The 10922-nt window shown below is 36.5% G+C and overlaps 1 long non-coding RNA gene across 1 annotated transcript in view; it reads right to left on the minus strand.

Annotated features, from left to right (window-relative positions):
• Positions 1 to 1293: 1293 nt before the first annotated feature.
• Positions 1294 to 10922, minus strand: part of LOC102475959 (uncharacterized) — a 29250-nt gene continuing 19621 nt past the window's right edge. The window contains exon 3 of the long non-coding RNA XR_335699.1: positions 1294 to 1337. This is a non-coding gene — a long non-coding RNA (uncharacterized LOC102475959). The remainder of the gene's footprint in view (positions 1338 to 10922) is intronic.

Consider the following 10922-nt stretch of genomic DNA (forward strand, 5'->3'; position numbering starts at 1 on the left):
TGTTTTGTACAACACAGACTTTAAACTGAACCTTAAAGGCTGAGGTAGACTTACAGCAAGTAGAGAGAAAAGGGGATGCGATTCCCAAATAAGAAGAAATAGCAGGTGGAAAATTACAGGAAAATTCAGGAAAGAATAAAGAAAGCTTTTTTTTTTAAGAGAACAGCAAAAGAAGATGGGGTTGGAATCAGGAAGGAGGAAGATGATGAACATGTTTCTGAACATTTGTAATTTAATTTTCTGAAGGTCTGAAGGTTTTCATTCTTGGACATGTATTTCAAAGAATTTGGTGAAAGTTTAAGTACTTTGGACACTAGAGAGATAGTCTTGGATTTCTCCCCCTCAAATTATATTACATAATGAAACCATCTGCTGTTGATTCAACATATGCAAAGCTGGTTCCAACTAATAATTCCCCGAAGACAAGAAATACCTGATTTTAAATCAAGATTTGTAAAGTCAGTGGTTTAAGTGTGCTTACATTATTTGCTGTTCTAGATCCGTATCATTGCTTCTTTGGTGCAGGTAGTTGAAAAGTAACTACATATTTATTTATATTCCCTATTTTTTTAAGCTAAGAAATATGATATTGATGACAGAAAGTGAGCTGTCTTTTTACTGGTTTACAGAATTAAGATAAGTAGAGGTGGTATTTACATACATTTCTAAGAATACAATTTTAGTTTTAAAAGAAAAATACTGAAAGTTATTTCTTGAGATCTTAAAACTCCAACTTCACTCTTGTACTGTGCATGTAAATTTTGTACTGAACAGTTTGGCATAGAAGTTTCAAATTTGGGATTTTTTTGTCCCAGAGTGCGCTTATTTCTCTTCTTCTGTTTAATATAAAAGATACAATTGGCAATATAGTTAGTTCTACATGTAATTTTTAAATCTATTATATGCAATATCAAACAATAAAAAATCAATGATATAAATATTACATATTTGTGTGTGGAGTGGAAGACTCAGAATTTAAAATATTTGCTCAAGGTAACATAATAAGTAAAAGGCACAACTGAAACCTGAATTGAAAAATGATTAGGGCAAATCGTTTTCTCACATTCCTTATTTGCAGTACTTTGAACCTCCCTGTGAGGGCATCAGAGTCATTAATAAACTCACAGTAGTCTCAATTCCCTTGTGAAGAAGGTGAAAAGTTGTACATATGTTAGTATTTCACAATAAGGCTTGTAATGACCAAGTGAAAATCCAGGTAAAGACAGAGCGATCTAGGAACACGTTTAAAGTGGCTTTACTTACTCAAAGCACTCTTCATAGGTCATAATGCTATTTTCTCTGTGCTTGTTTGATTCGTCACTGATTCTTTCAATAGACTGTAGAAAATGAACAATAGGACATTAGTAATTCAAAAAGATGCATCCCTGAAATGCTCTGGCTCTTTTTCTATGCCAATCTGAACCCCATACTTCTTCAAGGCTATGTCGTATTTCCACCTGCCTCCTGAAGACCTCCCTGTGACAGAGCCAGTTATCTATGCCTCTTTCCTTGCCAAACTTCACCTAATCTGTAAGGACTGCCTTTTCCCGACTGTGTGCAGTCTTTGGGAAATAAATGTGGGTTACTACCTTACCCTTAAGAAAACTGAGGTTTCCTGCAATTCCCATCTTTTCCAAAATATTCCACTCACCACCACATGACAGCTCTTCCCTTGAGCTTGGCTAATTGGATCCTCTTCATTGGGATGTTGAATCTTGGGCAGAGTAATACAAGAACAAAGTACAAGACCAAGCAAAGGGGAGAAAACTGGAAGCAGTCATTTTAAAGGACTATCTTAGAAACATATAGGAACTCCATCATTGTCTGTTAAATTAATTTTTAAAGAGTTATTTTATTTAACTTTATTTATTTATTTTAATTTGGCCAGAGAGGGACAGAGTGAGAGAGAGAGAGGGAAAGTGAGAAAGCAAGCTGCCAGATCCGAGATTCCAACCACGGTCAACCATGTGGGAAACCAGGGCCCTTAACCACCATGCTACCTGCTGGCCCCAGTTAAATTAATTTTTAACAAGAGACTACATAAGAAAATGAAATAATCATCGAATAAGGAAATGCTCCAGTGAGTTCGTTTTCCCAGTAAGATGCAAAACATCAAATGCAGACTTTTCATTGAACAGCGTATCTTCTATAAAATGAAGCCTGATTCATGTTGAACTTCTACTATTTTTTCTAAACACTAGACTGAAGACTTTTATCTTATGGTTAAAGTCCATTAATAAGAGAAGAAGAAGAGAGAAGAATATGGAATTCATAGGCAAAGGAAAGTGCAGTAATAGAATGGAGTTCATCTCGCCTGATGGCCCTTTCTGCAACATTTTAGTGCATTCCTTTGATAAGCGAATACCCAGATCACGTTGCATTCATAGCACACTAGGAACTTGCACAAATAAAGACTGATTTCATTTTTGATTATTCAAAAATTCAAAACGATTCTCTCAGAGAGCATGTGAACCTCATAGTTTGTGATATTTGGAGATTCCATTGTGTTGGACATGATTTTAAAAAATAACAAAAAATTATAAAATGCAGAAAGTAGTACATATGGGGTGTAAATACACACTAGAAGTTGTAATGCTGCCTCTTGTATAGAACTATATTACTTGAAAGTACTTTAATGATTGTGAGTCAAAAGCTCTACATTGTATGAAAGGAACTACTATTGAGGAATTAAGTAAATGGTCTTTAAATACCATTCACACATGTAATATTTAAAAACAACATTTACCAAAAAAATCACTTTATTTTTTATATATATATATATACATACACACACACACACACACACACACACACATATATATATATAAAATGATTTTCAATACTTTGACATAAGGATATATATTATTTTCCCCAGCACAAGTAAGTGTTGCCTTTTTATATGCAAAGGATGAGAAGGATAATGTTGAAATATTACTTCTCATAGTAATGCTTAAAGCACTTGTGTTTCTTAATTCATGTGATTTTTCTTCTGTTAATACCCATTTGTATAACTGTGTATGATGAAAGTTGAGAAATGACTCATCAAGAAGGGATGAAAGGCTAACAAAACTTGAGAAATTCTATGCTTAACAGAAGTGATGGTTATAGTCCCCCATTCACATAAAAAGTCATAAAGTATTTCCTGTTTTGTCCCATTTCTCAGTTGGAACATAGTCTCACAGAGGGAACATGAACAGATTAAAAGCTGACTTTTTCTTCTTTTAAGAAAACATGTGCATAATTACTTCTGATTTCTTTTAAGTAGTTCAGTAGACAATGAGTACTATTTCAAAACTACAAGCATTCCATGGGAATCTCTCTCAAAAGAAATAATTAATGTTGGATGTCATTTTGCAAGTTGTTTATGGAAAGCTATAATCTTCCTGCAATATAGAGTGCAGTATAAACCAATTCATAAGTGATTTTCTTTATCTGGAGATCCAAATTACATCTATGAGAAATGATCTAAGATTTTTTTTTCCCCTTGAAAAAAACAAGAGGCTATTACAATTGTAGGTACCTGCTAAAAATGTTCTTAATTTACAAATGCTCTTGACTCTGAGTGCGCTGGGACATCTTAGTTTTGTCCCAGTGGGTTTTTCAGATCATTCTCTGTAAAGAAAGGGTTCTATACCGGAGATGCAAATGGCAATGGACAGACAGAGGGGAGCAAGCAGGGGTATTTCTTCAAGAACTAGAGAACTTTGACTGAAACCTTTAAGAGATCCAAACCAATAAGGAAGATAAAAAAAATACTAAAGGTATAATTACACACGCAAGGCTTTCTAAAGTTAGGGAGAAGATAATGGGAAGGCAGTGGACTTTCATTTAGTCCAGGACCTAATGTCCTGAAAATGGGTCAATGGATCTTGAGATTTGGTAACTTCTCCTTTGTAAATTATCCTTATTCTTAGTGTTTATTTCCAAGTTGCCTTTGTCAGGAAAGCCCCAAACTAAAAAAACCCTGTGCATTTGTCCAGGGTTAAGAAAGGAGAGAAAAACTAGTGTGCTATATAATATGGGAGTGCATAAAAAGGAGCTCCAAAAGATCTAAATGTGTTGAAGAAGCTGAAGGGGGAAAAAAAAGTGATTCTTGTAATCTTCCAAAAGAAATAAAGGAGAAGAGAGTAAATGGTCCAGAAAGGATAATAGCTCTTTATTAATAACATTTATTAGCATTTGTTTTATTCTCTCTCTGCCTCTCTGGGAGTATAAGGGTGATAATGATTAAAAGTATATGAATAAGGGCCTGGCAGGTGGTATGGTGATTAAAGGCACTATATTCCCTCGTGGCTGACCACAGTTCGAGTCCCAGACCTAACAGCTTGCTTTCTCACTTTCCCTTTCTCTCTCTCCCTCTCTCTCTCTCTGTCTTGTCAAATTAAAAAATAACAATAGCAATAATAATAATAATAAATGTAATTAAAGAAATAATTCTTTTTTTAAAAAAAGTATATGAATAATTTAAAGCACTCATAACTTCACACTGGAATAATGTTTAGTTTTATACTGCCACAGTTGTGTATGTTCAGATTTTTAAATATATTACAAGTCAGGAAAATGAGACATAGAACTTCTAGTCTAGAGACTGATAGTTTGGAAAACAAAGACTTGAATTGGAGTTTCTAATTCTTTCCTTTGCCCTGAATGGAACAAATGGGTTTGGTTTTATCTCTTTTCCTCACAAAAGTCTGAGTAGAGAAGCAATGCTAAATCTCAAATATTCTAATCAATGCGCTGTATTACGACTATTGAAGCATGAATAATTATCAGCTGTCTTAATAAGCTCTGCTTGTGTTTGCCTACTCCAGCAACCAAATCCTTCAAAATTAATGTAGACATTTGTTTAGCTTTCTTAAAATGGGAGTGCTGAATTTATGCAGTGCTCACCCAGCAAATGATTTTTTAAGTGTCTCAGTGTCCTGTACATACACAGGATGGATGCCAAGACATCTCTCCTTATGCCTCTCTTTCTCTCCTTCGTTTTTGCTTTCTTCTTCCTGCCCTTTATCTAGACCTTTGCTCCTCATATTTAAGCTTTCCAAAAGCGCCTCTTCATCTATACGTTATCTTCCCTGTCTCTCCTGTCTTCAGGAACTATACGCTGATATGCCACTCTGACCTCTCTGAGCTCTGGGAGTAGCTTCCCCAAATTCTGGTGGATAAAATTCTTCATCCTACTTATATATTGATCACTAAACTCCTTTCTTTGTTTTTAATTTAATTCCCCAATAATCCATTTTAAAGGCCTAATATAACTCCTTCAGGGAAGGTACATGATTCACAATGATTCCTCTTTTCCAAAAGTGACTTCTGGGATCACGACTGTAAAATGAGGCCAGCTGATTACTCAAGATGGGTGATTTGATTCAAAGATAGCTAATTCAAGCTGGTAGTCTCAGCTTCCCTTTCTCGGAAACTTAAAATCTAGAAATTCAGCTAGAGATGCACCTGGGCTCAACATTAGCAGAGGTGAAATGAGAATAGTCTACACCCTAGCTTCGGAGCCTCCCAGAGCCATGCTACTTTCTTTCCTTTTCAAAGTCTTGTTTGGCTCATTCTTGGACTCAATAAGTGACTCAGTATTTTTCCAATAAAGCTGTTATCCTACGTCAGTTCTTTGTACCATATAAACCTATTTTCCAGAAGGATCTAGACCAATCGATGGTTGATTAATCCAAAAATGATTTATTTCAAGTAGAAAATCATAAACGTTATGGATATTCCAAACCCTTTATTTTCACTTAAAGTATAATAATGTATACATATTTTTCAAATTTTGTATATCTACTAACTAGAATTTCCACTTACTCTTTTATAAGCCACAGCCAAAATGCAATAATAATAATTTCTAGTTTAAACTTCAAAATAAAATGACCACTTTAAGTTAATTATAGAGAACCTAGGTAGACCATTCTTCCAAATTAATGGAATCATTTCCCAATTCATAGTTGTCGTATCCATACCTCATTCCTGAGCAATTTCGTTTTATTCATTTTTCCCTTACCAAGCTTCCTCTAGTATTTCATTGAACTAAAATACCCCTAAAAACTTTTTCTGTTCACAATATTGTATCAATAAAGAGATCTAACATTAAATTATATAATTATAATACTACAACTGACATAAACAGATTTGAAAACACATATAGCTTTTTATTAAGCATTTAGCTCACTAGTAGGGGAAAAATTGTACCAGTATGTTAAAGAATAACCATTTAATTTTCACACTTAGCATACTGTAGACAATAGCACAGTGTATAAGAGGGCATCTGTCACTCTGTAGATTTCATTAAATGAAGGCAGATGAAATGAATAGCCACTAGTTTTAAAACCAAAAGAGACCTGGCCAATATAAGTAGGACCTTCACTACCAGGTCAAAGGAAAAACTTTAAGTAGATTTAAATACTATGTGTTTAGCTTTATCACAATTTCACCTATGTTAATAGTTTGATACTAAAGAGATGGCATGACTCATTAAAATAAATCAAAAGCTGGCATTTGAGCTAAATACTTGCAATTATCCAAGCTGAACACATCATTACTGACAAAACAACTACATCTGTCAGCCACTGAACAACTACATACTTAATCCACTTCATTGAATTAGGTAAAATAAAGAATTTTGGGGGGGATCAGCAATTAGTGTAATGGTTATGTCTCTAGACTGCCATGTAGTCGATCATGGTTCGAGTCCTGGACTGGTGGCTTAAACTCACTCCAGGCACGTGTGCATGCATGCCTGAGATCCCGAGAAGAGAATGGAGGAGAAGGGATTGTGGCATGGCCATCCTCTTTGGGGAGTGATTTCTCGCTTTCTGTCTCTCTGTCTCTCTCTGTCTTTCTGGTGAGCACATGTGCCCTATAGCAAAAACCTCTCCAAAAAACATAATAATAATTTTGTGAATTATGTAAAATTTTCTAAAAAACAAAAAAAAAGATGTAGGCCTAAACTTTATATTCAAAGTGAGCAAGCCAAGCTATGAAACAGAGACTTTGTATATTCCACTTAATATATACTGACTGTCTACACCCTGTGGTGGAAACTGAAAGATTAGAGGATATAGAAGCTTGGAAAATGGTTATAGTTATTGGAGACAGTATGGGATAGAGTGGGAGAAGAGGGAGAGTGTGAAAAAAAAAATTAAGGAGAAAAACAGAGAGCAAGATATTTATGGGACACAGAAATGTATTGTTATCTGTTGATGATAACATGTATAGCATCCTCAACTAGACTGATGTGCGGTGTATTCATGTTGGGTAAATTCATTTGACAAGCTAAGTAATATATTGTGATAAAACGTATAAAATATATTTTTGAAAAAGGAATAACTAAATAAAACCGAAGATGGTACTGTCAGATGATAATCATTATCTGTTATTCATTATGGCTGAAAATAGCTTTAATCAACACATGCTTATCAGGAATTATAAAATGAAGATTTTCGTTGAAACAATCATATAGCTGCAACCAGTATCGCTGGAGTCTGGCTATTAGTGCTATTGTGTTTCAACTTAGGCTTAGAGTAGTCCCTAAGTCTGATACCAAAGTGGAACTACAAGGTGAAGTGTACTATTAGTTGACTTTTCTAGGGAATATAACGAAGAACAGAAATGCCGCTGGAAAATTCATCAAACAATCTTTCATGTCATTAGGTTGTCAATTTCCTTTTTCTACTTTTTGTTTTTTGGAAAGATTTTTTTCTTTTTTTGCTACAGGGCGCGTGCGCTCACCAGACAGAGAGAGACAGAGAGACAGAAAGAGAGAAATCACCCCCCAGAGGGAATGGCCACGCCACAATCCCTTCTCCTCTGTTCTCCTCTTGGGATCTTGGGCACGCGCGCACACGCGCCCGGCGTGAGTTGTAAGCCACCTGGTCTGGGGCGGGAGCCACGGTCAACTACATGGGAGTCCAGCAACATAGCCATTATGCTAACTGCTGGTCCCACCCTTTTTTAAAATGTGCTATCGGAGGTGCGCACTCACCAGAGAGAGAGAGAGAGAGAGAGAGAGAGAAGGAAAGTGAGAAAGCATTTCCCCTGGGGAGGACCATGCTCAATCTCTCCTCCATTCTTCTCTCAGAATTTTGGATACACATGCACACATGCCTGGCATGTTTCCCAAGTCACCAGGTCCAGTACCAATCCATGCAGTTCGTAATTTCAGCAATGTAGTATCCATCCGCCTTAACTACTATGCCACCAGCTGGCCCAGGCTGTTAACTTTGAAAATTCAATAACCATCAAAACATACTAACTCATCTCCAGAAAGAGAAGAACCAATCTGTGATAATGGATTATTCGTTTATTCTACACAACACATTCATCTCAAAACCAAAGGAAATACATGTTCTTTGTATGCAGCAGAGAAGTAGCATATATTCAGAATATCTATAGGCAATTCAGAATTAATGAGACTCTTTCAAACGATGAATTGATGCACAGGGTACCAAACTTCTGACTCCCAGCAAATGGAATCACCCTAAAATTCTTTAGTGGATTTAGCCCTGCAGAGGCACTTCCAGAAACACACCCCAGTTGAAGACCTCTTGTGTTCATTTTGTCAGTAACAAGTGCACATAACCTCAAATGACAAGAAAGGGTCATCAGCACTGAGTTCCTACTCCACAAGCCAACTGGCATCAAAGTCAAGCCCATCGCCACCAAGGACTGCTGAACTGTGAGTTTGAGAACTGATGAAGACAGATGCTAAAGAAGCAGTGGGAAGGTGAGCTAAAGCTGTTGATCACAAGCAGTGGGGCTGCTGCGAGACACCACCAGAGGCAACCAGGAAAAGCTCATTTTCTGGGTAGCCACAGGAGTGTACGCTGGCATGTTGCCATCAGAAGTGGGGTGGCTCACACTAGAGAGATAATGTCAAACTGTCCAAGAGTGAACACACAACTAGGAATGCTCACAGCAAAAGGATTCCCCACCAGGCGAGGATCAGACTAAGTCACTCACACTGTGCCTGTGGAACGCTCTGCAGGGCACCATTGATCTTGTGGTCTGGACTCACACATGGCTTGAAATACCTTCGGCTCTGTCATCTGTAAATACAAACCAAGATCACTCCCTCTGCCTGTTGTTAGGAAGGATGGTGATGATGACTGAAAATTTCCGCAGGTAGGTGCAGGTTGGGGCAGTAATTAAGCGCTACATATTACATATTACCCCTTCACCCTATGAGACATTTTGGAGGCCAACGTTCAAAACCTTAATTTTGTAATATTAAGTTGTCGGAAAAGTCATGACATATTTTTCTATGAAAAAATGCATTTTGACTTTTCCAGTGACCCAATAGTTTGGCATATGGGGTAAGAGTGGGTATCTCAATCTGATCAAATCTATTTATATATATGTAACATAAATATTTGGTGGAAATTTTAAAGACACTCTTGCCCTAATAGATATGGTGCTTAACTTTGAATCTCAGTATTTAGTGGATAATTTCATGACAAAATTTCTACTACTCTATTTTGAACTATGGTTAGGTGTTCATTTATTAATTAATTCAGCATTCTTTCATTCAATTTTGCTCATATGTTGATTACCATTCTAGGTGTTGGGTGTTATCTTATTGATGAACAAGACAAGAAAGGTTCTTGCTTTCATAGAGTCATGACTCAGAATAACAAATACTTTTAAATTAAATAACTTGTGAACATTATTAGTCTAATAAGTATTATGAAAAAAATGCTAGTGTGTTAGACCGTACTCCCTTGTCCAAATGGCCCAGATGGATTCATGTAGTCTATGTATGGGCAGTGACAACTAGGACTGTGTCTGGCACAGAGAAGATGCTTAACAAACAAGAGTTTCTAGAATAAGCTAATGAGAATAAGGACAAATTCCTGTATGATGTTAAAACAATTTTAAGAACAATTTGATTTGTGAAATGTCTATAAGAATGCCTTGTTAAAAAAGGATTATTTTATTTAACTGTATTGATTTATTTCAAATTGACCAGAGAGAGAGAGATAAAGCAAGCCACCAGGTCTGGGACACAAACCACGGTTGGCCATGTGGGAGTCCAGTGCCCTTAATCACCATGCACCACTCACCAGCTCCTATAAGAATGCTTTTCCTCTCACCAATATTTTTGCTTTTCATCCCCTGAATAGTATTTGACGGTTTAAAACAAAACAAAACAAAACAAACAAACAAACAAAAACTAATACTTCTAAGGGATACTGACTTTTTATTTATTTATTTAATTTTTTGAGAGATTTTTGTTATAGGGTATGTGTGCTCACCAGAAAGACAGAGAGGCAGAAAGCAATAAATCACCCCCAAGGAGGATGGCCACATCACAATCCCTTCTCTTCCGTTCTCCTCTCGTGATTTTGGACACGTATGCACATACGCCTACTGTGAGTTTCATGTCACTGGGTCTGGAATTTGAACTACAGTTGGCCACATGGGAGTCTTAACCACTACTCCACCTGCTGGCCCCTGTGTTTAGTGTCCTAGATGAGCTGTAGCTTTTTAATTGTAGGGCAAATACTTGCTATCATTAACTGGAACATTGTTCCTGAGTCAGAGGTCCCACTTTTTCTGATACAGAGGCTACATTCCCAGCCTGATTCTCTCTTTTTAGATGAAGTGCTTATAAAATCAACATTCATTAGTTTAAATACTCAAATGTACTTTTGAACAGGGTACCAGAGGTCAGAGAGAAAAATGAACTTGCCTACAGAAAAACTCTGACATCATGTAATATTCCTGCCTTAAAAATGTAAGTGACACGTCTGAAGAACTTGGTAACTCTTGGGAAAATATTAATAGTTTGGATACCCACTGTGAGCTAATCATCTTCTCATTGTGCCTTCCTGAGGTTTGCCTTAGTTGGTACTTCCAGCTCTGAATAATGAGTTCCTTAACTCAAAGGGTTAATATCTCACACAGCCAAGAATTCCTGC

This window comes from Tupaia chinensis, unplaced genomic scaffold (genome assembly GCF_000334495.1).
Source record: "Tupaia chinensis unplaced genomic scaffold, TupChi_1.0 Scaffold000498_1, whole genome shotgun sequence".
NCBI classification, from domain to species: Eukaryota; Metazoa; Chordata; class Mammalia; order Scandentia; family Tupaiidae; genus Tupaia; species Tupaia belangeri.